The 21,875-nt window shown below is 36.2% G+C and overlaps 1 protein-coding gene across 3 annotated transcripts in view; it reads right to left on the bottom strand.

The window, feature by feature from the left end:
- The window catches only part of ZBTB20 (zinc finger and BTB domain containing 20), an 814,654-nt gene that overhangs the window by 425,426 nt on the left and 367,353 nt on the right, over positions 1–21,875 (bottom strand). Inside the window, exon 1 of one of the 3 annotated variants that reach the window (XM_047725348.1) lies at positions 17,257–17,423. The exons of the other annotated variants lie outside the window; for them this stretch is intronic. The gene's annotated coding sequence lies outside the window, so the exon portion shown is untranslated. Of the gene's footprint in view, positions 1–17,256; positions 17,424–21,875 lie in introns of those variants that run through there. 3 annotated transcript variants of the gene reach the window in all.

Consider the following 21,875-nt stretch of genomic DNA (forward strand, 5'->3'; position numbering starts at 1 on the left):
GATTTAAGAAAGAAAATATAACTGCTGCCATGTTGAATGAGTATCAAAAAATTACTGACAGCCTTGACTACTAGTTGGTTGGCTGTATTTCACTATTTTAATGTAACCAAGGAAAGTGGTATTCTAGAATCTCATTCATAATAAGCGCCATACAATGAAAGGAAACAGAAACCATAAGCATAGGTATTATGTTAACGAACTGGTGAATTTTCAATAGAGCTTTATCAGACCAGATTATCTGAAAAATGTTCTCTGTCATCAGTAGAAAGAACAAACCACACACATGCACACACACACACACACACACACACACACACACACACAGCATATATCAGAATGTTTATATTTAAGTTTTCAGGGAAGAAGATCAATAAATCTGTTTGTCAAGCACTTTTACTTAAGTGGCATTATAGGATCTTTCAAAATGGGAGTAGATTTAGATTTTAGTATATTTTGATCCCCAGAGGTTAGAGCAGTGGGGGAAGCTAAGGGAAAGGAGAGTAGGTAGAGAATATGTATGTATGGCGTGGGGGGAGAGGCTTGGGATGTGTGGTCTTGTATGAATTTAAGCACCCTGAACTTAATGAAGAAAATGTCATTATTCTGTATTTATATATCTTTGTGTGAAACAAGTACTCTTCTCCATAACCAGAGTTTACATAGGCTCTATTGTAACACCCTTTGAGAATCCCTTTAAACATCAAAATGGATTTTTCCAAATAAAAAATCCCATGATTTAGCTTTATTAACATCTGAACGAATGTTTCCATTGATTTGTCCAGGAGAGGGAACTGAGTACGACTTAGAGAGCAATCTTTTTCAAGATGATCGGTAGCAATGTTTCCCTTCTATCAGAAAGCAAGCTATAGAAACACAAAGCATTAGATATATACCTAGATAAAAATAATACTGTAGAGTCCAACTGGTATCTGAGAGGTGAGGACAAGCTGAGATGGACTCCTTGGCTTCCTTCTGTCCAAAAACTTTCTGTTTCCTTATTTCCTATGGTTACCACCATGGAACATGTTAAAATCTCAGTAGGGACTCTGTTTCAACTTTTCCTTTCAAAACACAGTGAAAAAGCTTAATGGAAAAAAAATGTCCTTCCTATCTCCATGCCAGGCACAGTGTAAGATCCACAAACTTAAAAGCCAGGCAAATAGTCTTTTATGTGCCCCAAAGCTCAGCAAGTGACATAGTGCTACAAAAATTCCCAAATAGGCATGTGACCTGACTAATGTGTGTTGTGAGATGAGTCAAGGAAAATGGAACCATCTGTACTTTTATTGGACAGTCAAATAATTCCTCTCTGTCCATCCAAAAACATAATTTGTATATTTTAAGGGAGAAACAAGGGGAGCTTTTTCAAAAGGGATCTAATTTTTTGAATTGGTGATATAAAATGATCTGAAACACATAACCTAGTCAACACACGTAAAGCAAACAGGCTTAGAAAAACCATGGCTGCCTATGGAAATTGTCACTACTCATCTGTGTTTTAAGGCTTCTTTTAGAGTTATAGGAAGAAATCAAGGAAAATGAAGGGAATTGAAACTGCAATCTTTAAGAAGTGGGGTGTGGGTACCCTTCCCCCTCTGTGACAAAAGCTACCAATGATTGAACTCCTCAAGTGGGTGATGGCAGAAAACAGAGCAATCAACCAGAATGCCATGTTTTTGTACATGTTCACAAAGTTTTGCCATTTGTTTCTTACCATACACCATACCTCTATTACCCCATATGGGGATTTCTGTAGATTTGTTCTATTTTTCAAGTTTTTTGTATTGATAGGAAGGAGGAAGACAGACTGGTAACAGTTAGTAAAATATAATAATAAAGATTGGGTCTATCAAAGAGTGCACCTAACAAAACATGTATATTTACGGAATAAAAGGTTGAGATGGAAAGGAGCAGGATGGCACAGACAGGCATCTAAATAGAGAACCCTATAATACCTATCCTCTATTTCATAAGTTAAAATGCCCTCTCATTGTATGGGTAAGGAAATCAAAGCACATTATAACATTAGTAGCAGCTAACATGTAAATAGGTCCTTACCAGAAGCCAGGAGCTATGTCGAACATTTCAACATATCATCTCATTTAATGCTCACAAATATCTTACAAAGCAAGTGTTATTATTTGCATTTTACAGACAGGAAAACTAAAGCTGAAAGAGATGAAATAATTTGTTCAAGGTTGCAGAGTAACTAAGTAGAAGCACCAAGATATGAATTTAGATTCTTCTGATTTCAAAATCCAGGTTCTTAAACACCAGGCCAGTAGTTTTTAGCCCAGATTGCATATTAGAATCATCTGGGAAGCTTTTAAAAACTTCTGATGCTCAGATCTTATCCCCAGAACAATTTATCAGAATTTCTTGCACACGGGGCCCAGACAATGGGTGTTTGTTTTAGAGCTTCTCCAGATGACTGTAATGTACAGCCTGGATTGCGAACCACTGTTGTGCTGTCCTGCTCCCTGTGAAGATCAGCAGACTCATGCCAGGATGAGGTAACACTGGAAACAGTGTCCTCGAGCTCATTGCGGTGGCTTTTCCCCTGCCTCACCATGTATTCCTTGCCACATTCATTCATCATGACTATCTGAAGAAGTAATATTCAGGTGGAAATTTTTACAAAGAATTGTCACAGCAGAATATGGTCAAAAGTCCAGCAAAGAGAACCTGTTCATTCTATCTATGGGCTATGATGAATGAACACAAAGAAGACTCAAGTTTATTACTCTTATCCCCAAAAGGGAAGTATGAGGTTTGTCTTAAAAGCCCTTCACACCAAAGCAAGTCACTAAGATTTGGAATGGCCTCCTCCTCTCCTTTCACAAATCCAATAAGAATAGCTACTAGATCCAAGGGGAGAAGATCCAATTACCATCCCTTTACAAAGCTATTTCACTCAGAATCTCAAGGCAACTGAAAGCCATTCAAAACATGGAAGTAAAGAAAAATGTGTGTAGTAAAAGATAGTAAGATTTCAAGTCAGGGGTTCTAGGTTTCTGAGTGTACTCTGCCACTTTACTGCCATGACTTAAGACCACATGGCCTCGATTTTCTTTTCTGTACATAAGTTACATCTCTCTTAGTGTAGTGATTTTTAAAGTGTGGCTCCCACCAGCATCATCTGGGAACTTGTTAGAAATGCAAATCATCAGTCCCTACCCTAGACTCAGAATCAGAAACTCTAGAAGGGGGGCCCAGCAGTCTGTGTTTTAACAAGCACTCCAAGTGATTCTGATGCAACCACTTCCATAGGGCTGTTGTCTAAGGATAAGAGGAGATTGTGCATAGAATAGTTAGTTTTTATTACTGTCTGCTTAAGTCAGAAATCTCAAATTCTCTCACAGAAATACTTAGAGAAATAATGTTAGAGCTTACATTAGTTAGATTAATAACCTCACTTCTGAATTTCTCTTTGAATGTGTAGACGAGGAACAAGTCAACCAGAGGTTATGCAATTAGCTTGGAGTCAAAGAGAAAGCAAGGAGTAGAACTGAGAAGGAAACCCCGGAGTGAACTTGATTTTAATTCAATCAAACTGTTAAGGTACCAACCACGCACTTTCATCTATAATCACAATGAACCTTTTATAAACAAATCTGGATCTTCTTAGCTTAAATTTTTTTTTTAACAGTACCTTTTCAAGTTTTAAAACGGATTGACTTCTATGATTCTGGGCTAGAAGCAGCTCATGAGGCAATAAGAAGTCATCAGGTTTCTACAAGGAGGTAGAGTTGACCAGACCCCTCCATGTGTGAAGACCATACTCCCCTTGCTCACCTCCTATTTCTGATCATTGCAATGGTGGAAGCCATGATAAATAAAAGTGCATGGCTAGTGATTGGGTTCAATCTGTAATGTTTCTATAATTTCTATAATTATTTCTACAATGTTATTATTTGGATACTACAAAACATAAACTGGATTTTAGGAGATGCTTGGGGATGGTTTTCTCCCCCACGCTTCTGTCAGCAGCACTCTATCTTTTCACCGTAATTTATCTGATATAGCTACTAAGATGCTTGATACTTTCACTTGCAAGGGTGCAGAAAAACAAAGAGAGCGCGAATGGATTGTTAATGAAATTCTCTGATTATAAAAAGCACTTTGCAATGATCAGGTGGTAAATAATAATAAGAGGAAATAACATAAAGTGCCTAGACGCCACAGCAATAGTCACTATATAAATGCAGAGAGATCAGATATGAATAGAATTTGCATTTTATGCAGCTTCTGCGTGTATATATGGAATATACAGTTGCTAATTTTTTCATAATACTGATAAAATATGCTTCAAAACCTATTCCTGCTATCTCATCCCTTTAAAAGACATCATATAGAAACACTCATCTGCCTAATGAAATGGTGAATGTGTTAAAGAGGCTAGAGAAAGAGCCTCTTTGCTCACATGAAAAGAAAAAAAACAAGCTCAAATAAGAGGAGAGAATGAAGAGTGAATAGTAACACTGGCAGGACAGCTTTGGAGATATGCACAAAGGTGATCTTTGAGAAACATGAGGGATAAGTAATTCTATTAATGTATGGCAGAGTACCTACAATGAGGATACACCGTGGTCACAGTGAAAATACAGAACCGTGCTCTCTCTTTGCTGGGTTGTTGTTACACTGGTGGTTCTTTTTAAATGGAATTGGGGAGAGAGGAGTGACAAGTGTGGGTTTTTGCTTGTTGTTATTATTGCAGTTTCGTTTAGCTCTATCACTAACGGCAACTCCCTGCCAGGTATTTCCAATAGTTTACCAACCCAGTGTTTATCACGAATTTGCCTTCAATTTTCACATTATTTTCCCTTAGAACTTGTTCCTAACCCAAAACCCATTCATTAGGTATATTAAATCCTAGGCCACGGTTACTCTACTTTTGAAGACATGGAGAAGATGCTAAGAGATGGAGAGGTTCTCTTAGTCACGGGGAAGAGTCTGATCAGGATTCTGAGAAGCAGAGACCTTGATAAAAACACTACTAGCCGAACAACACGGAGCAGTGAAAGCTTAATCAGCCAAAAATACAGTTCTCTCCCTTCCTTTGTCCTCTCCCTTTGTCAAATAAAAGATTGTTTCTAATATCTTTTCTGTCTCTTAAAAAGCAGGATTGGACTGGCACATATAACTATATTTCAAAGTATCTCAAATTTCCAACTTGGAAGAAGACACTTAAAGTTTTTCAGAGAAACTTAGAGAAAGCAACTCTGCATATTCACAAAACTTCCATTTATTTCTAGAATAGAACAGGAAAATGGAGAGATAATTGCCAACGTAAGAAAGGAGTAAAATATTATTAATAATGATACTAATACTAATACTTGGGATCCTACAGTATGTTTTATCACAAAGATTCACCTGCATTAAGGGAGACTCCAGGACAAGGAGGTCGTTAAGGTTATATTTCTATCTTCAGGATTCAGCCAAAGTCAGATGCTCCGGAAAGCTGTAAATGCTCTCAGAACAGACTTTAGTAATGAAATTGGAATGAATGCTGGGACTGTGGCATAAAAGCATCTTCCTGTCCCTTGTTCTAAAAGTTAACTATTAAACCATATGTTGTTCATCCTGATTTGTTTTACCAACTCTAGAAACAAGGACACTCTGATCAGACTGTCCCGGGCAACTGAATACCTAGTGAAGCCTTTTTGAAGACAGTGTTCTTCACACCAACCTTACCCAAAGGGCTTCTATTATCAGACTATCAATTCTGTGTTACTGGTGAAGGATGGAAAATATCAATTTTGAAGAACAAGTTCTTTCTCTCCCTGAGTTTTCTGCTCTTTGGTACATTCAACATTTTAAGTACTTGATCTCCTCCCCACCCCACCCCCATTCCCTTTTTTCTACTCTAGTTTATTCTTTTAATTATTTACAGACTTGCTTGTCTGGACACTTCTTTTTAGTAGAAGTTGGTTGATTTTTTTTTCACCACCTTTTAGTGGAATGCAATAATAGACGCATAGAGAGGGAATTGGTCTTAATGGTATTTTTAGTTTGTTTTTTTTTTCCTGTGTCAGAGATCTTTTGCTTTTATTGATTTTCCCCCATGGACTGTCCACTCTACAGCCTGAAATGGCTACAATGGTGTCTGAAAAACTGGTTGTTAGTCACTGTTCAAACCATTTTTCAAAACAGCTCTTGTAAGCCCCATTTTACTCTGTTTTAAGGAGGGTTTTGTTAGGGCTGGTTTCATTTTCTTTGAGGAGTTATGCTGGCAGAGAAACACAGTCTAGAACTTTGCTTTTAACTGTGGTGTGATTGGGATTATAACCATATTGAATCTATATTCAAAATGTATTATATTAAGCCTATGCAGCTAAAAAGAAAAAGAAGTCATAAGTCTTCAAGATTTTTCACAAACATGAACACCAAGGGATGCAAATGCTAGAATTCACGAAGCACATGAGACCCCACTGTTGGAAACATATTTTCTTATGCTCAAAATTCATTGTGGGGGGAGGACATCTATATGTGGGATTTTTCTCCATATTTTTAATAATGGATACCTGTGAATATGCCTTATGTCTATGTAATACCCATGCAATATCACATTTGTGAAAATGATACAAACAGCATGACAGGAAGCCCATTTTGAAAACAACTGAAAATAGCTCTTTCCTATACTCATCTTCTAAAACTATTAATTTTCACCTAACCAGGACTCAATGCTTTCCAGAGAAGAATAAATGAAGAATTTAGGGACTAAGAGAAAGGGTGAAAATAGACAAAGGTATTCAGATTTGTAGAAAATGGCAATATTTGTTTAAAAAACAAGGATTTGGGGCCAAGTTTTACAGTGAGTATTGATAAATACACAATAAAACTTTCTGAATATTCCAAAAGTGAAAGAATGAAACATCTACCTCATTTTAAATTTAGAATAATAAGTAATAGCAAAGACACAAATTGAAACTACAATGGCTCAAATTTGAGAGAAGGACATTGAAACATTCATTGCCACTGGAGGAAAGGTGAATATGAAAGATACAGCCCAGGAAAAACCCCATGATGTATAATCCAAAATTCAGCATCATATAATAAAGTTTGTCTATTTTTTTTCAGGGAAGTATTTGAAGAAAGATCGTTCCATGGTTTTTTGTTTTAGTTTCTTTCTTTTGTTCTCTCTCTTTCTCTCTTTCTCTCTCTTTCTCTCTTTCTTTTGTTAGAATATTACCCTAAATTCTAGGGAAACTTCAGGAGCTTCTCTTAGAAGACTGGACCCAGATGAAGTTAAGTGGTTGTAGTAAAGTGATAAACTCAGCCAATCTTTACTAAGTCCCAAGTCCCTGTTTAAAGTAAGGTTTTTGGGCCTTAGAGAGCAAACTGGTACTCACTGGTCCGACTGCACAAGTGCAAAATTAGGTTTATGGGGCGCCTGGGTGGCTCAGTTGGTTAAGCCTCTAACTCTTGGTTTTGGCTTAGGTCCTGATCTCAGGGCCCTGTGAAATGGACCCCAGCAGCTCCAGCAGGGAGTCTGCTTGTCCCTCTTCCTCCTCTTCTGCCTCTCTTCCTACTCTCTCTCTTTTACTCTCTCTCCAAAATAAATGAATAAATAAAATCTTAAGAAAAGAAAAGAAAAGAAAAGCAGGCCTGAGTACTACCCTGGAAAATAAAGATTCTCAATCTGAAAGGTAGTCCTACCACTGCTTTACTGTATGTGGAAACCATGGCTAAATTATATATCTCTATTTTCAGTGAACCTAAGGGAAAACAATGTGCTTTTTTTTTTGGTATATATTTTCCAAGCTGTAAACTGTATGAGGCATCTATAAGTAGAATGATATTCATACCTCATAAGAGAAACGTATAGAATGGTGATAAATGGATTAAAATGTTTTCAATGTTTGCTTTATAAAAATGCTAAATACTACTAGTACTACTACTTTTACTACTACTAATCCTTCCAGAAAGTTGGTGGGAAAAGGTCTACAGAATAAAATTGCTGGGAAGAATAAGCAGATTTTAATTCTGGAGAAAAAGATGAGAACAAGACACAGAAAGTCTTTCATGGGAAGTCAGACCCCCTGGTCCATGAGAACTAGTTACAACCTGTCTCCTAAAACCAAAGGAGGCAGGAAAGAAACCTGCCTGGACTCCTGTGCTTCACCCTTTTGGAGATCCAGTGAACCCAGAGCCCTGGGTTCATAGTTCCATTAAAATGATAACCCAGTAAAATCTCATCCTCACTTTGTTTGCTTTGATGAAATTGGCCATGCCCCCAATTAAATTATACTACAAACTTCTTTCCCACTACCAATAAGGTAAACATAAAACCAGGCATAAGCATTTGGTAATGGAGAAAGGATGGGTTTTAGAGTCTTAGAACTTTGGGTTTGTATCCTATTTCCACCCTTTAATAAGTCATTTAACCTCTCTAGGTTGATGTTTTCTTATCTATTAGGTAAAGATAATGGTACCTATCTCACAGAATTATTTTAAGAATTAAATGTAAAATGTTTGGTATGGAGAGGTCACTCAGTAAAAGGCAGCAAAATCGCTGCTTGAAGTAAAATCCAGATAAACATATTTAGCCGGGACTATTGCTCTGGAAGGTAGATCTGCTATTCATGCTACAAAATCCATTAAGTTGAAATAAGTTGGTCATTTAAACAATACTCTTTAAAGTTTTTTTTTAAGTGACATTTCCCAAAAGTCAAGCTAACTTATGGTTATATGGAATTGCTGCACTTAAAAGGGGGCTTTATTCAGTTCATAAAATAGTGTACCTGGTTTTGTTCCCTCAAATCTGGTATCATGGAGACCTTTAACCATAAAAGATAAGAGTGACATTTAGAAAACTAGGTCTCTTAAAGGTATGGTAGGAAATGAATGCAGATGATCAGGATGACAGGAAGTGTCCCCAAGTCAAAGCAACATGGAGAAGAAATCTGCCCTGCAGATAAAGAAGACTGGAACGACACTTGCAACACTTGCGAGAAATGGAAGAGTAAAGAGCAATATCAAGTCCTAGAAGACTGTTAAGTGATCAAAACTCTGACTCTGAGGTGAGAGATATGGATTCAAGAATACATACCTGAGGGAAGAAAAAGCAGTAGAGCAAAATTCCTAGGAATTGAGAAGCATTTAGGAATAAAATCCTTAAGTGGATGTGCCAAGGTGGTGCTAGCTTCAGAAAATACAAATATTGATGGGTTAAATCAGGACTGAGGAAAATATAAAACCAAATATGGGCAGCTCAGAGGGAAAAAAATAGGCAGCTTGGGACTCAACTGTCATCACAATTCATTTGTGTTTCACATCCCACTGTTTGTGACATTAACAGAATTTCGAATTTAGCAATGAACTATTTTTGTATTGTGAATCTCTGCAGCCATTTTCCATATGTAGCTACCACTGCAATGAGCAATAATAGCCTTTTGATCTTTAAAATACTTCCAATTAATACTATTCAAATTAGGGGTCACCTAAGAGTTTCTCACATGAATTCACCTTTTCTTCTACTTGAAGTGGAGTGCTATCCCTGCTCTTTATTGTCAACAAGACCAAATTATTTGACTATTTTAGAAACAAATCCTTTGGTCGCTTTTGCTTTTATTGTCATTTTTTTTTTCCAGAAGATAAAGTTAGATTTAGATTTTTGAACTGTTTTCACTTAACTAGAATAGCTAAAGCAAATCTTTGCATCAAGGCATTTAAACAGGTAAAGTTTACTCACAGAGTTCCTACTGTGCATCAAACATTAAGCAAGACAATTTTAAGTATTAGTATTTTCGTGCTAATTAGTATGAATTACATATAGGTACACAGAGATATATACACACACAGACACACATATATATGATGAGGTTCTATTCATTGCACCCAGGGCCTTTATGTCATCTTGTTTTTATTGCTGTCATTAATGGATATCATCTACTGAGTATCTATTATGTTCCAAGAACTCTGGTAGGCATTGTACAAACATACTATGTAATGAGGCCATTAATGCTCCATTTTCCATCTGAGGTCTTAGACACAAGAAATAGCATATCCATGGGCACATGATTTGAACGGTGGAGGTGATAACCAAAAACATGGCTGTGCAACTACAGAACCTATGTCCTTTTCACTATGTAGTTCTGCCTGCAGGCAAGCTTACAGTTTTAGAAAGTTACCACAATGTGTTGTCAAGATTTCACACCACTGCTTTGTTCTCATACAATGTTATTCCACTGTGTCATCATTCTCTTAAAATCATTTACACTTCCACAGAACATCCACACTGACATTCACATGCCTTTTCTTTTTAAATGTAACTCAACTTAAAACATTCTTTAAGCACCTACTATGTGACCCATTCTAGGCTAGATATCTGTTCGCTATCATGTTAAAATACAGGTCTACAATGTAGAATCTTTTCCTTCCCGAAGATGCCTTTTTAGCTAAAATCGTATTTCTCAACCTTTTCAGTCACTGATGGTCTAAAGAAATGTAGAACCATGTGAAAAACATGAGCTCTAGACTTAAAATTTCCTTTTAATAAAAATAACCTAGTTAGTCACAAATTGTTGAAACAAAATCTGTAACATGAAGGTCAGTTAAGGCAGATTTAACCATCATTTCTACCTAGAAACAGAAAATTAGTCTGCATAATGTCATTTATCTACTGAGCTAAATTATAATTTTCAGCTATAAACCCAGATTCCTAATGTGTGTCTCAAAGATGATATCTTTGACCTACCCCCAGTAGGAAATGTGTTTTGAGTTGTTTTGTCAGTAGTGATAATAAGAGTTGCACTGGACAAAATAAATTTTTGGCAAGTTTCCTTGGTAATGAAAATAACTATAATAGTAATAATAATAATAATAGTAATTAGCATCATAATAATGATACCATTTGTTGAATACTTTACTATGTGCCAAGTACTGTGATTAACACTTTATGTGCATTATTTTATTCATTTCTCAAAATATCTCATGAGGTATATACTATTAATAATCTAATTTAACAGAGAAGGATGCTGAGACACAGAGAGGTCAAATAACCTACCCAAGATCATACAGATGGAGAAGAAGCAGAGCCATACTTTGAATCCTATGAGTCTGTCTCTCGTACTTACATTAGGTGTGCGTAATAGCAGATGATATGATGTGCGTGCCCAAGAATACCGCATTTGTGCTGTTCTGTCTACATCAACTAGAACTGGGACTCAGCTGGTTCGTAAGCTCAAATCTGAAGACAGCTAATAGGACTTAAAATTTGAGTTGCTGCTATTTCTACTGCCTGCTAATTAAAATGCTCCCTTCTAAGAAGACAGTGGCTGGTTGGCATAACCCTAGAACATAATACATGTTCAAAAAAGTATCTGATGAATGTTAACAATGGTTTCTCTAAGTGCTGAGTTAACAGGTGATTTCCCTTCCCAACCTCCTTTTAAGAAAATATGTTGTCCAATTGCCTAAAATATTTTCACCAGGGGCATATGGTACTTAGGTGAGCATGTGAAAAACTAGGACTTAACTTTAAAAAATTCTTTGTGTTTTGTTTTACTATTGGTTGTTAGTCTCTGTTAAATAATGATTCCCGCTGGGAAATCTTTGTAGTTGTTCTACTCTCTGATCTATTCTAGGATGGTACTCTTTACTCTGTCCTCCACAGAACTTTATGAAACCCACATACTACTGTTAACTGTTTTTCACCTACCTTTAGTCCTGTGAAGACTGTCTTAGACCCCTGGGCATCTAGGCTGACTTGCATTCAGTTCGTTGAAATACAAACAAACAACCCAGAACACACACAGACACACACACACATACATGCGCACACGCACACACACAAACAAGCAAAAAAAATGAAAAAGAATAATCTTGTGGTTGACTGCACACTTTTTGGTCCTTGCACGTGTCTTGTTTCTTTCTTTACATTAAGTGCAGGTCTCCATGAAGAAGTGCTTCCCACAACAAGGAGTATCTTGAAATGACTGGTCTGTTCCCATAGAAGTTTGTGAATACATTAAGGTATACACACACACACACACACACACTCACACATTCATAAAACCCATTATGAAATATCATGAATATAATTGGAAGTCATGGCAAATGCAAGGAGGCAAGTCTCAAAAATGAAGCATGTTTTTATCTTTATATTACTATACATTTTATATTTAACAATTTTACTCTCTATCCCTAATATACTATATTCCCTAATATAAACTTCATGAAGGTATAAACTTTATTTTATTCACCACTGTATCTCAAGTTCAGAAAAGAACATGGTGCTGAATATTCAAGAAGTACATGTTTTTTAAAAAAGAGAGACAGAGATACAGAAGTTCTCACAATATTTCTCATATTGTTCTGGAAATAATAAAAGGGGTGGGTGTTTTCAGTACTTTTCCAGAAAAACATGAATCAGAAATGAAATTGCAAGTTCTCATCCTGTTCGTCAGACCAACTACCAAATTCCTTCATGTACTATATGTCCCTGCTAGCCTACCGATACCCAGTTCCTGGAGCTACCGAGTACTAGCTGAGAGCAGCTTGAGAATCCCTATATTTTGCCCTACCTGCCAACTATGGAGGCTGCTGTCATAGAGATGCCAGCATTTCCTACAAGTCAGCTGAGCCCCTAGAGGGAAATTGGAAAGAGATAGAGAAGTTTTCCTATTATTAAGCACATTTACTAATACCTCCTCTCAAAGAGGACAGTAATGGCAGATCACTGGGTGATGATGATACAAATGGAATTAGAAGGTCCCAGTGATACCTCCCATCCCAGTCTTGAAGGATACAGTTTCCGGCTGAGAGGGAAGATAGAGGACCCTACAAGGTTTACCTCTGTTTTACAGCTTCCAAATTGTAGCAAGATCCTACTATGTGAAATTGCTATTAGCAAATGTATAATTATACTGATACAATACAATGAAAATCTTGAGTTTTACTCAAGAGGAGATTATGTGGCAATTCCCTACTATGGAGAAGATAATATTCGAATAAATTATCCTAGATTTTGAGTTTTTTTTCAGGCAAATGATTGTCTCATTCCTATTCGTCGTGTATCTCTAGTACGCAGACTCAACATATGACTTAATATACAATGACAATATATAATGACTTAATATAGTAGTTTTCAATGAAGGATAGTTAAAAACTTTAAAGAATGTTTTATACAATCCTGAGATATGACTTAAAGGGTCAAACAAAAGCAGAGTTTTTCTAAGCTTGATCTTTCCAGTTTCATTAGCAAGGCAACCATCACATATTACTGAACATAGATTAGTGTCTTAGTGTTAATATAAAAACTCTCATAAACTGTGGCATAGAAATCCCACCATTTTATGTTCATACACCAGAAATTTTAAAGTCAAAATCTTGAAACAGTGGTTTTCAAACTTGACTGTGCATTTCTAAGCTGGTAGCTTTCTAAATTCTAGATCCCCACACTCCCTCTTCAGAGCTTCTAATTTAGAAATTCTGGAATGAGGCCCAGGAATCTTCATTTTGACAAGCAGCCTAGGAAATTCTTATACAGGTGCTCCTTGGACAACTTACTGTGGATTGGGTTACAAAGATAATGTGAAAACAAAAACAAAAACAAAAACCCTTATGCTTCACCTTTTCAATATGGAGAAAAGACTGGCCTATTCAATGTGACTCAACTATCAAATTTACCTGTGAAAAGATCAGGCAGTTTGCTTAAACTTCTGAAAATGAACCAAGGGAGGATGCAAGGGCAAGGAACATTACATTTTAAGCTAGAAAGGGTTCTTTTTAAAACTTGACAAAGTCTGGCAGGGTGCTTAAAGTAAAAGCAGAAGTATGGCAGCAGTGCCACATTGTTTCTTGATGCACTCAGGGAAGCAATGTTGATTCAAGAGGTTTACTTGGTAAAATTCATTTTAATGGCTTTTATAAATGTGGATGCCTTCTAAATCCTTGGTTTACTCTTAAAATATATACATTATTAACTTTATTAACTCCTAATTTGCCAGAAGATCTTGGTCTTGGTAACATCATCACTGCACTAATAGTAGCTCCTCTCCCACCCACCCCCCAAAATTTATCCCCTGGGATTGAAAGGAGATTATTCTATTCCTCCATACATGTCCCAGGGAAGGTATGGCTTCTGCTTCTACCTTGACCTTTAGGTCTCTGCAGCCTCTAATTATTTTCAATGGGAGATGTCTTACCACTAAGCTCCCTAAACACTCAGAGTTTGTCATTTTTTAAGAGCTTTAGTAATGAAAGATGGAAATTATTTTATTATTCTTATGAATGTTGTAAATTGCATGACGGGTCATGGTTTTCTCTTTGTCTTGGCTGCAAGGAAGTTTAAAGGCAAATGTATAACACTTCACTGAATGTAATTTGTACACTGACTTTACTCCTGACTCCACTTTTATGTCCTTGCCCTAGTTTATGGTTTTATTTTGTTTATTTTTCTTACCTACTTCTAATTCATGTATTTCACTGTACTATCTGTTTCGTTTCCTTTGTCAGCCATTTTAACTCCCTCATTGGAATAAGGTGGCAGAAAGTAATGAAGAAAACAAAACAAAAAGTGTATGTGTGTTTTAAGTATAAATATATGTAAAACTCACCCAAAATATAAAGTAAAAACTAACCTCCTGAAATAATAGAGACATTTTTACATTTTGTAGTCTTTGGGCTAATAGATTCACTTGATTACTTGCAGGATTGCAATTTAGGGAGGCATAAAATTAAAATACCTCTAAGAGAAAAATCCATATAAAATTCAACATAGGTATTCTCAGCACCAGATCATTAAATCTGACATCCTTCAAATACTGAAAGCCAACTGTAGCTATGTTAAAATATGTGTGTTCAGTCTTTAGACTGACTGTATAAGAAACAGTCCTAGGCTTAATCAGTCTAACAAAGTGCACAATTCTGAAAATATTTTTAAGAAATTACATATGTATACATGTAATAATATGTGTACATGAATTATTTCCTTACATGTATTTTACACACACATACACACATTTTACTTAGACACTTCAAACCAAACACCTCAGTCCTTCGCCTCCATTATTTTCTTTAATTAAATAATTTTCATTAAAGCAACAAAGAAGGATAAGTCATCTCAACACTGAAAGCTCATTGTCAAGCTGGTGTAGTCTATTTTTTGCATTTCCTCTAATAATGATCCAGCTAGCCTCAGACTGATTTTAGTAAAATTTAGGCAAAGTTAAGAGAACTTTAACTGGGCACTAGACATCTTAACGATGCTACTCATCTTGATTTGTCTTTATGTGATGGCTCTGGGCTGAAATACTATTATGCTTGGGATTTAAATGTGATTTTTGTTCTCGTATTAATTTCTAGATCTCGTATCCTTCCAGACACCAAAGGAATATAGTACTACCCTGGAATAATGTCAAGTTATGCTCATTTTGGGGGGAGCGGGCTCCCCCCAGCATGGGCAACCAATAGCTGATTCATACTTCCATTACATCACAATTGGATTACAGAAGTGCTCTTTAGTCTGACCTCTGCATGTCTCTTGCAATTCATTTGTAGATAGTCCAGAAGCTAGCAGCTGGACTTCATTTTTGTCCCAACAGTCACCATTTTATGTTTCTCCAATTCACTGAAAGTTTCACTATTGACAAGTCCACCCCAAGTTCCAAAAGGCACTTAAATTTAGTGGGTTAAATCAGAAAGAAAATATTATCATTACATTTTCATAGGTCCATGTCACTCAACTACATTTTGCCATGCATTCCTCATATGCCAGAAGGGTGTAATGATACTATTCTCCTATAGAAGACTAATGAAAATACTTAGCAAAAGTAAGTGGTTGCAAAACACTTTTTAAAATCAAAGTGCTGTAGTTTTTTTTTTAATCTTGCATAGAACTCTGGTTCAATTTTTGAGCCTTTCCAAGTCCTCATAATTCTGTGGTATTCATAATAAAACCGGCAGATGGTTTAGTCTCTGAACATATGCTTTAAATGCCCCCTTTGCTATTTCAAAATAATGGACCAAATTGTGCCCTCAAATAGTCACAAGAAACTTTAAGGAGGAAAACCGAGGACAGAATGTTATCCAGTGGGAAATAAACCTTAAAAAAATATATATTTTCTAAACTTTCTTATGAGCTCTACTCTATACTAAGATAAACTATACTTTTTAGTAAAGTAGGATATAGTAAGGAAAAATCCTGACCAGCATAATATTGCATGGTTCAAGGAACAGATTAGAAGGTAAAATATAAGTTTTTTTATTCATATTTTAAATTTCTGATTCTCTAAAACTTTATGAGTCATCTGATCTAAATTCTGGGTGATTGCCACATTTTCCATTTTTATTATTATTCTGACTATTATTACTATCATGTAGATGTTTTATTGTTAAAGCACTTTGCAATTATTAATTAGCTAATTTAGTTTAAATGTTTATGCCTTTGTTTTAAATCCATGTTATTCATACTTCTAAAATGCTATTTCACCAGCCAATTATTCTCATTTCAAAAACAGCCTGTTGTCAATGAAAGCATATTTTCTAGGTTTTTAGAATATGAAATTCATCTTCAGTGGATATGCATGTTTTGATAATGCTGTTCACATAACCTAGCTACACTTAGGAAAGTATCTCTGTTTCTTACTGTCCATAGCTTTTATTTCCACACTTAACATTTTGATGTGTTTTAGTTTGGTTGGAAATAGTCTCTAAACTCCTCTCACTTATTTCACAAGGTCCACAAAACCTAGTAATCTGATCAACATTTCAGATAAAAAGACCACACAATTGATCATAAGGACACGTTTGTTATTACAGAAGCCTGAAATTTAAGTAACTATTTCAGAACTTTCGAAATTCTGAACAAGGACTAGCTTGGTGCAAATGGAAAATCGAGTTTACTTGGAAAAATAAATGCAATAGTTGTACCCAAATGTGTTTGGGACACTGTTAAAACAGGTCATATTTAAATGTTGAGAATAATTAAAGAACCCTAACTCAGAAGGTAATTTTATACATATATCCACAAATAACCAAGCAAAATTTATAACTATTATTGGGGCAAAACATTAACATATCCTTCTGCTGATAAAGACATAAAGTAACTCTGAGAAAACCCTCTCATTTCTCTAACTTTCACAGTAACTGCAGCACTGAAACTAAATTCTCAGTCAACTTAAAAATACGCCGAGCAGTATTTCAATAAACAACAAACTGATTTTCAAAAACCCACCAAATTAAAAACTACCCCCATCTTTCCCTTGCATCCCCTTGCTCTTTCACTTTCCATGCACACACAATCACACTTACCTGCACAAGTCTGAAACATCAGTCTATGTATTTTTTTTGAAATGTACTCTGTACCGATGCATTTTTCTGTGTTTCTTTCTAACCCTCGGGAATGTTAAGAATTTAGGAAGAGAGCCACAGCTTAGGAGAGCAATTATTTGCCAGTAAATACTCAATTTGCTTGTCCTGTGATTTTTCTTCTAACTTGCATATTCAATAATCCGTCCCTGACTGCGTCACGAGCACAAAAAGTCTTTTCTCCAAAGGAGAACACTTTCGCCAATCAACCTTCAGCCATGCCAGGGCACAGCTCGTCAGGGTGATTTGTTAGCTTTAATTAATAATTCCTCACACTGGCCATTTTAACAAATAACGCAGTGAGACCAGAACGCTGGATGGCTATGATTCAGGCCGATAAAACTACAGTGGAAGGGGGTGGGGAGGGGTGTGTGGGGGAAAATAAGACGCCGTTTATAAACACCTCTAATCATACTCTTTCAGTTTACAATATAGAGGACATCTCAGCTGAATTACCACGTTATGTCCACTGATTTGTATTCAGATGGGAGCCATATGTTCTTCTACTTTATCTGCTAAGGCCTCCTTGGTGCCAACGCAGTTCAGACAGACAACATTTACAAAAGAGGTCTCTAGCCTCCAGATTGCAAAAGTTAACTGCAGGGTGAAGTTGAGAAATCAAACATATAAGGCACTTCTCAGTGAGCTCGTGTAACAGTCTAGAAATTCGGAGGTAAGAATTATGAGAGTCAGATTCACTTTTACTCACTCTTATCCTGCTGGGCATTTCCTTTCGTCTTTTTAAAAGAAATCTCATACCTCCTCTTTACAACAGTTAATAATAATGGCTGATTTGTTCATGCATTCCACAAACATTTATTGAATCCCAACTATATGCCAACCTCTGTATTACATGTTGAGAATTTTTTATGGAAGTAAGAGTTTTCCAGCAAAGTGACACAATCTGTATATTTTTTTTAAACATACAGATAATGTGTTTGAACAAAGCCACCAAATAGCGTGCAAATAAAAATAAAGATTCGTAACACTGTGTGGTTCAACCAAGTAATCAGTACCTGACAACACACTTGAGTCCATGCGCAAAAGAATGCTCAGAGTAAAAACAAAGAATATGAATAGGTAAAAACAGGTTTTTTTCAAAGATTAGAAAATTTCCCTCAATGTGACTAGAGAACTCAGAAACATACTGATCTGTTCATAAGCGAGTTAAAACATTCACAAGCAGCTGAGAGATACACATAGGAAATTTTATTCATGACCCTGATCTAATGTATGTGTGTGTGTGTGTATATGTGTATGATTGCACGTTCATTAATTTTTGGATGCATATTTATTGAATACCTACTTTATTCTGAAACTACTAAGTAATACAGGGTATCCAGAGATTAAAAACAAACACACACAGCCCTTGTCTTCAAGAAGCTCAAAATTTAGTCACTAGACTCTAAAAGAGAAGGAGCATATCTAAACAGAAAACACAAGAATACAATATAGCAGGAGCAATGACACAAATATAAACAGAAGTAGGAGGCAGAGCCACTGGAAGCAATACATGGACTAGCTGAAAGGTAGAGTGGGAATATCATCGGTAGGAAGAATATTCTAGGGAAAGGCAAACATTTGGATCCTTTCTAAAACTTACTGGAATTAGACCAGTTAGAAACTGGTACTTAAAGCACGACAATTTCAGATCCATAACAGTAAACATTTCAGGATTTCAAAATAAATTTCCTAAGAAAAAAATGCTCCCCCAAACTATAATATCTGGACACCACCAGAAAAGTATGCAGCATCTCCAGGACTGGAACAAACAGTGACAATATATGTCTTACTTTCAGTGTGTTAGTTTTGGTGAGTTTCAGTTGGGTCAGACAAGTAGGAAGCATTCGTGACACACATCGCCTTTTTGTTCCTTCCAGGCCATTTATCTTGTCTTACTGTACATACTTATACAGCTTCTGTTTTCATTGTACCATAAGATAAATCATATCTGCATGACCATTAAAGGAAGGGGGGAAATCTGTATCTATTTAGTGGTCACACATATAACTCTAGTCACAAAAGGTATGCTATATAGTACTATGGGTGAAAATTCTGAGGAAAAGAAATGATACCCCCAACCCCCCAAGAACCAAGAAAGGTTCTTTCAGAATCAATAAATGCTCCGGCAAACTGTGTATAATTCTTAAAGACATTTAACATCTTATTTTATATTAAATTCAACAGTGGGAAGTGGAATACTGCATTTACCATAGATAAGTAACACTGAGCCAGTTTGAAGAACTGACACACTGAATTAATCCATTCAACACATATTTATTATATACATAGCACCTGCTATGTATCACATACTTACCAGCAATTGTTTGATTTTTATTTCTGTAACGTTCATATATAGTAATAGTTATTCCTCATTGAGTGCTTACTATTTGTTAGGAACTGATCTAAGAATTTTATATGTATTATCTCATTTAATCTTCACAATAATATATAAAGTCGAGTACTAGTATCATCTCCATTTAACAGTTTATGAAACTCATTGATAGTGGATCTGGATATGTACTATATGGATTCATTCTAAATTAGCAGACCAGTGCCAGTAATACCCACCAAAAATCAGCTCCATTACCTTATAGTTATATAGTCACATGTAGGCTTATGCTATTTTTAATCCAGCAAAATTAAGGTGGTATTGAGCTTAATTTGAGAATTAAGCTAAACTGTATCTACTGTGAGGCATGTCTCACAAAAGAAGACTTAGAAAATAGTGTTTATGGTATCAACAGGCTTGTAAGCTGCACTGAAAGATTAACTGACAACAAGCTTGAATAGGCATTTTTATGTGATTAAAAACTAGCACCATAAAACCATATGCTATGGCAGCCCCCTTCTCCCTTATTAAAACTCAACAGACTCCTAGAAGGTAATTCAGAGACTTCTCCATTTTTAGGAGCAGATTGATGTGAGTGGTTTAAAAAGAGGGGAGCTTTCCATTCATGTTGTTGCAAATGGCAAGATTTCATTTTTGATGGCTGCATAGTATTCCTGTGTGTGTATATGTGTGTGTGTGTGTGTGTGTGTACCACATCTTTTTTATCCATTTATCTGTTGATGGATATCTAGGCATCTAGGCTCTTTCCATAGTTTGGCTTCACTACCTTTGTATCTTTAGGGTAAATACCCAGTAGTGTGCAATTGCTGGGTCATAGGGTAGCTCTACTTTCAACTTTTTGAGGAACCTCCATACCATTTTCCAGAGTGGCTGCACCAGCTTGCATTCCTACCAACAGTGTAGGAGGGTTCCCCTTTCTCGGCATCCTCGCCAACACCTGTCTTTTCCTGACTGGTTAATTTTAGTCATTCTGACTGGTGTGAAGTGGTATCTCACTGTGGTTTTGATTTGTATTTCCCTGATGCCAAGTGGAACTAGAGGGTATTATGCTAAGCAAAATAAGTCAATCAGAGAAAAAAGACAATTATCATATGATCTCAATGATATAAGGAATTTGAGAAATGAGACAGAGGGTCATAGAGGAAGGGAAAAATGAAACAAGATGAAACTAGAGAGGGAGACAAAACATAAGAGACTCTTAATCTCAGGAAACAAACTGAGGGTTGCTAGAGGGGAGAGGAGTAGGAGGGATGCGTTGGCTGGGTGGTGGACATTGGGGAGGGTATATGCTATAGTGAGAAAAAAAATTAATAAATTTTTTTTAAAAAATTAAAAAATAAAAAGATGGAGAGGACTTTGAGTCAGAAAGGCTTATGTTTGGATCCTAGCTTGGCCACTTACTAGTGGTAGGTCCTCCCAAATTATTTTGGCTTTCTGGGGCTCAATTTTCTCATCTCCAAAATGGTTTGTCAGGCAAAATTAAAGGAAATAATGTATATAAGGTACATAGCATAGAAACTAGCTCTGAATATGTGCACAATATATGGCATTTCAAGTATCCAGAGTTAAACTTAGCAGATATGACTAAGATTTACTATTTCTGGACCAAATAACACATAAATTATCCAAGCTCGCCTTAGACAATAAATGTAAATAAGTCTTAGCTAATGCAAATCGGAGTTGGTAATCTGGCAGAATTTCCTTTGAGAATGTTTATAATATAGCTGAATGGTTATGTTTAAGAAAACAGCTGACAGAAAAATAGATGACACGGAAGTTTACCAGTTAATAATAGAAAAAAAATTCTTACTTTTCCAAGTGATTAATACAATATTACATTTTCTTTCATAGAGATGGGAAAACCTTATTTGGCATTCACTGGGGAAGCCAGCACTCAGCACAATCATTCAATCATTCACTCTCCTCACATAACCCAATGCTGCTAACTATCAGCATTCTCCAACTCCAGGCTCTGATGCCCTCTCACATATTTTCTTTTCTCTTGGCCCTTGATTAAGTCCAGCCATCTCCAATTCCTGGAAATATTATTGGAACACATTTGTTGATGGTGATAAAGCTCGTACTAGGTGACATGGAGTATTTCTTCATGGAGGAGTCATTGGAGGGGCTTCAAGAAGGCTCTTCTCATTTACTCAAATGTGTATGTAAAGTCTCTCCTTTGGGTATTTCTTTGAGGTAAGGGGTTGCT

Source organism: Lutra lutra, chromosome 1, assembly GCF_902655055.1.
Source record: "Lutra lutra chromosome 1, mLutLut1.2, whole genome shotgun sequence".
Classification (NCBI taxonomy): domain Eukaryota; kingdom Metazoa; phylum Chordata; class Mammalia; order Carnivora; family Mustelidae; genus Lutra; species Lutra lutra.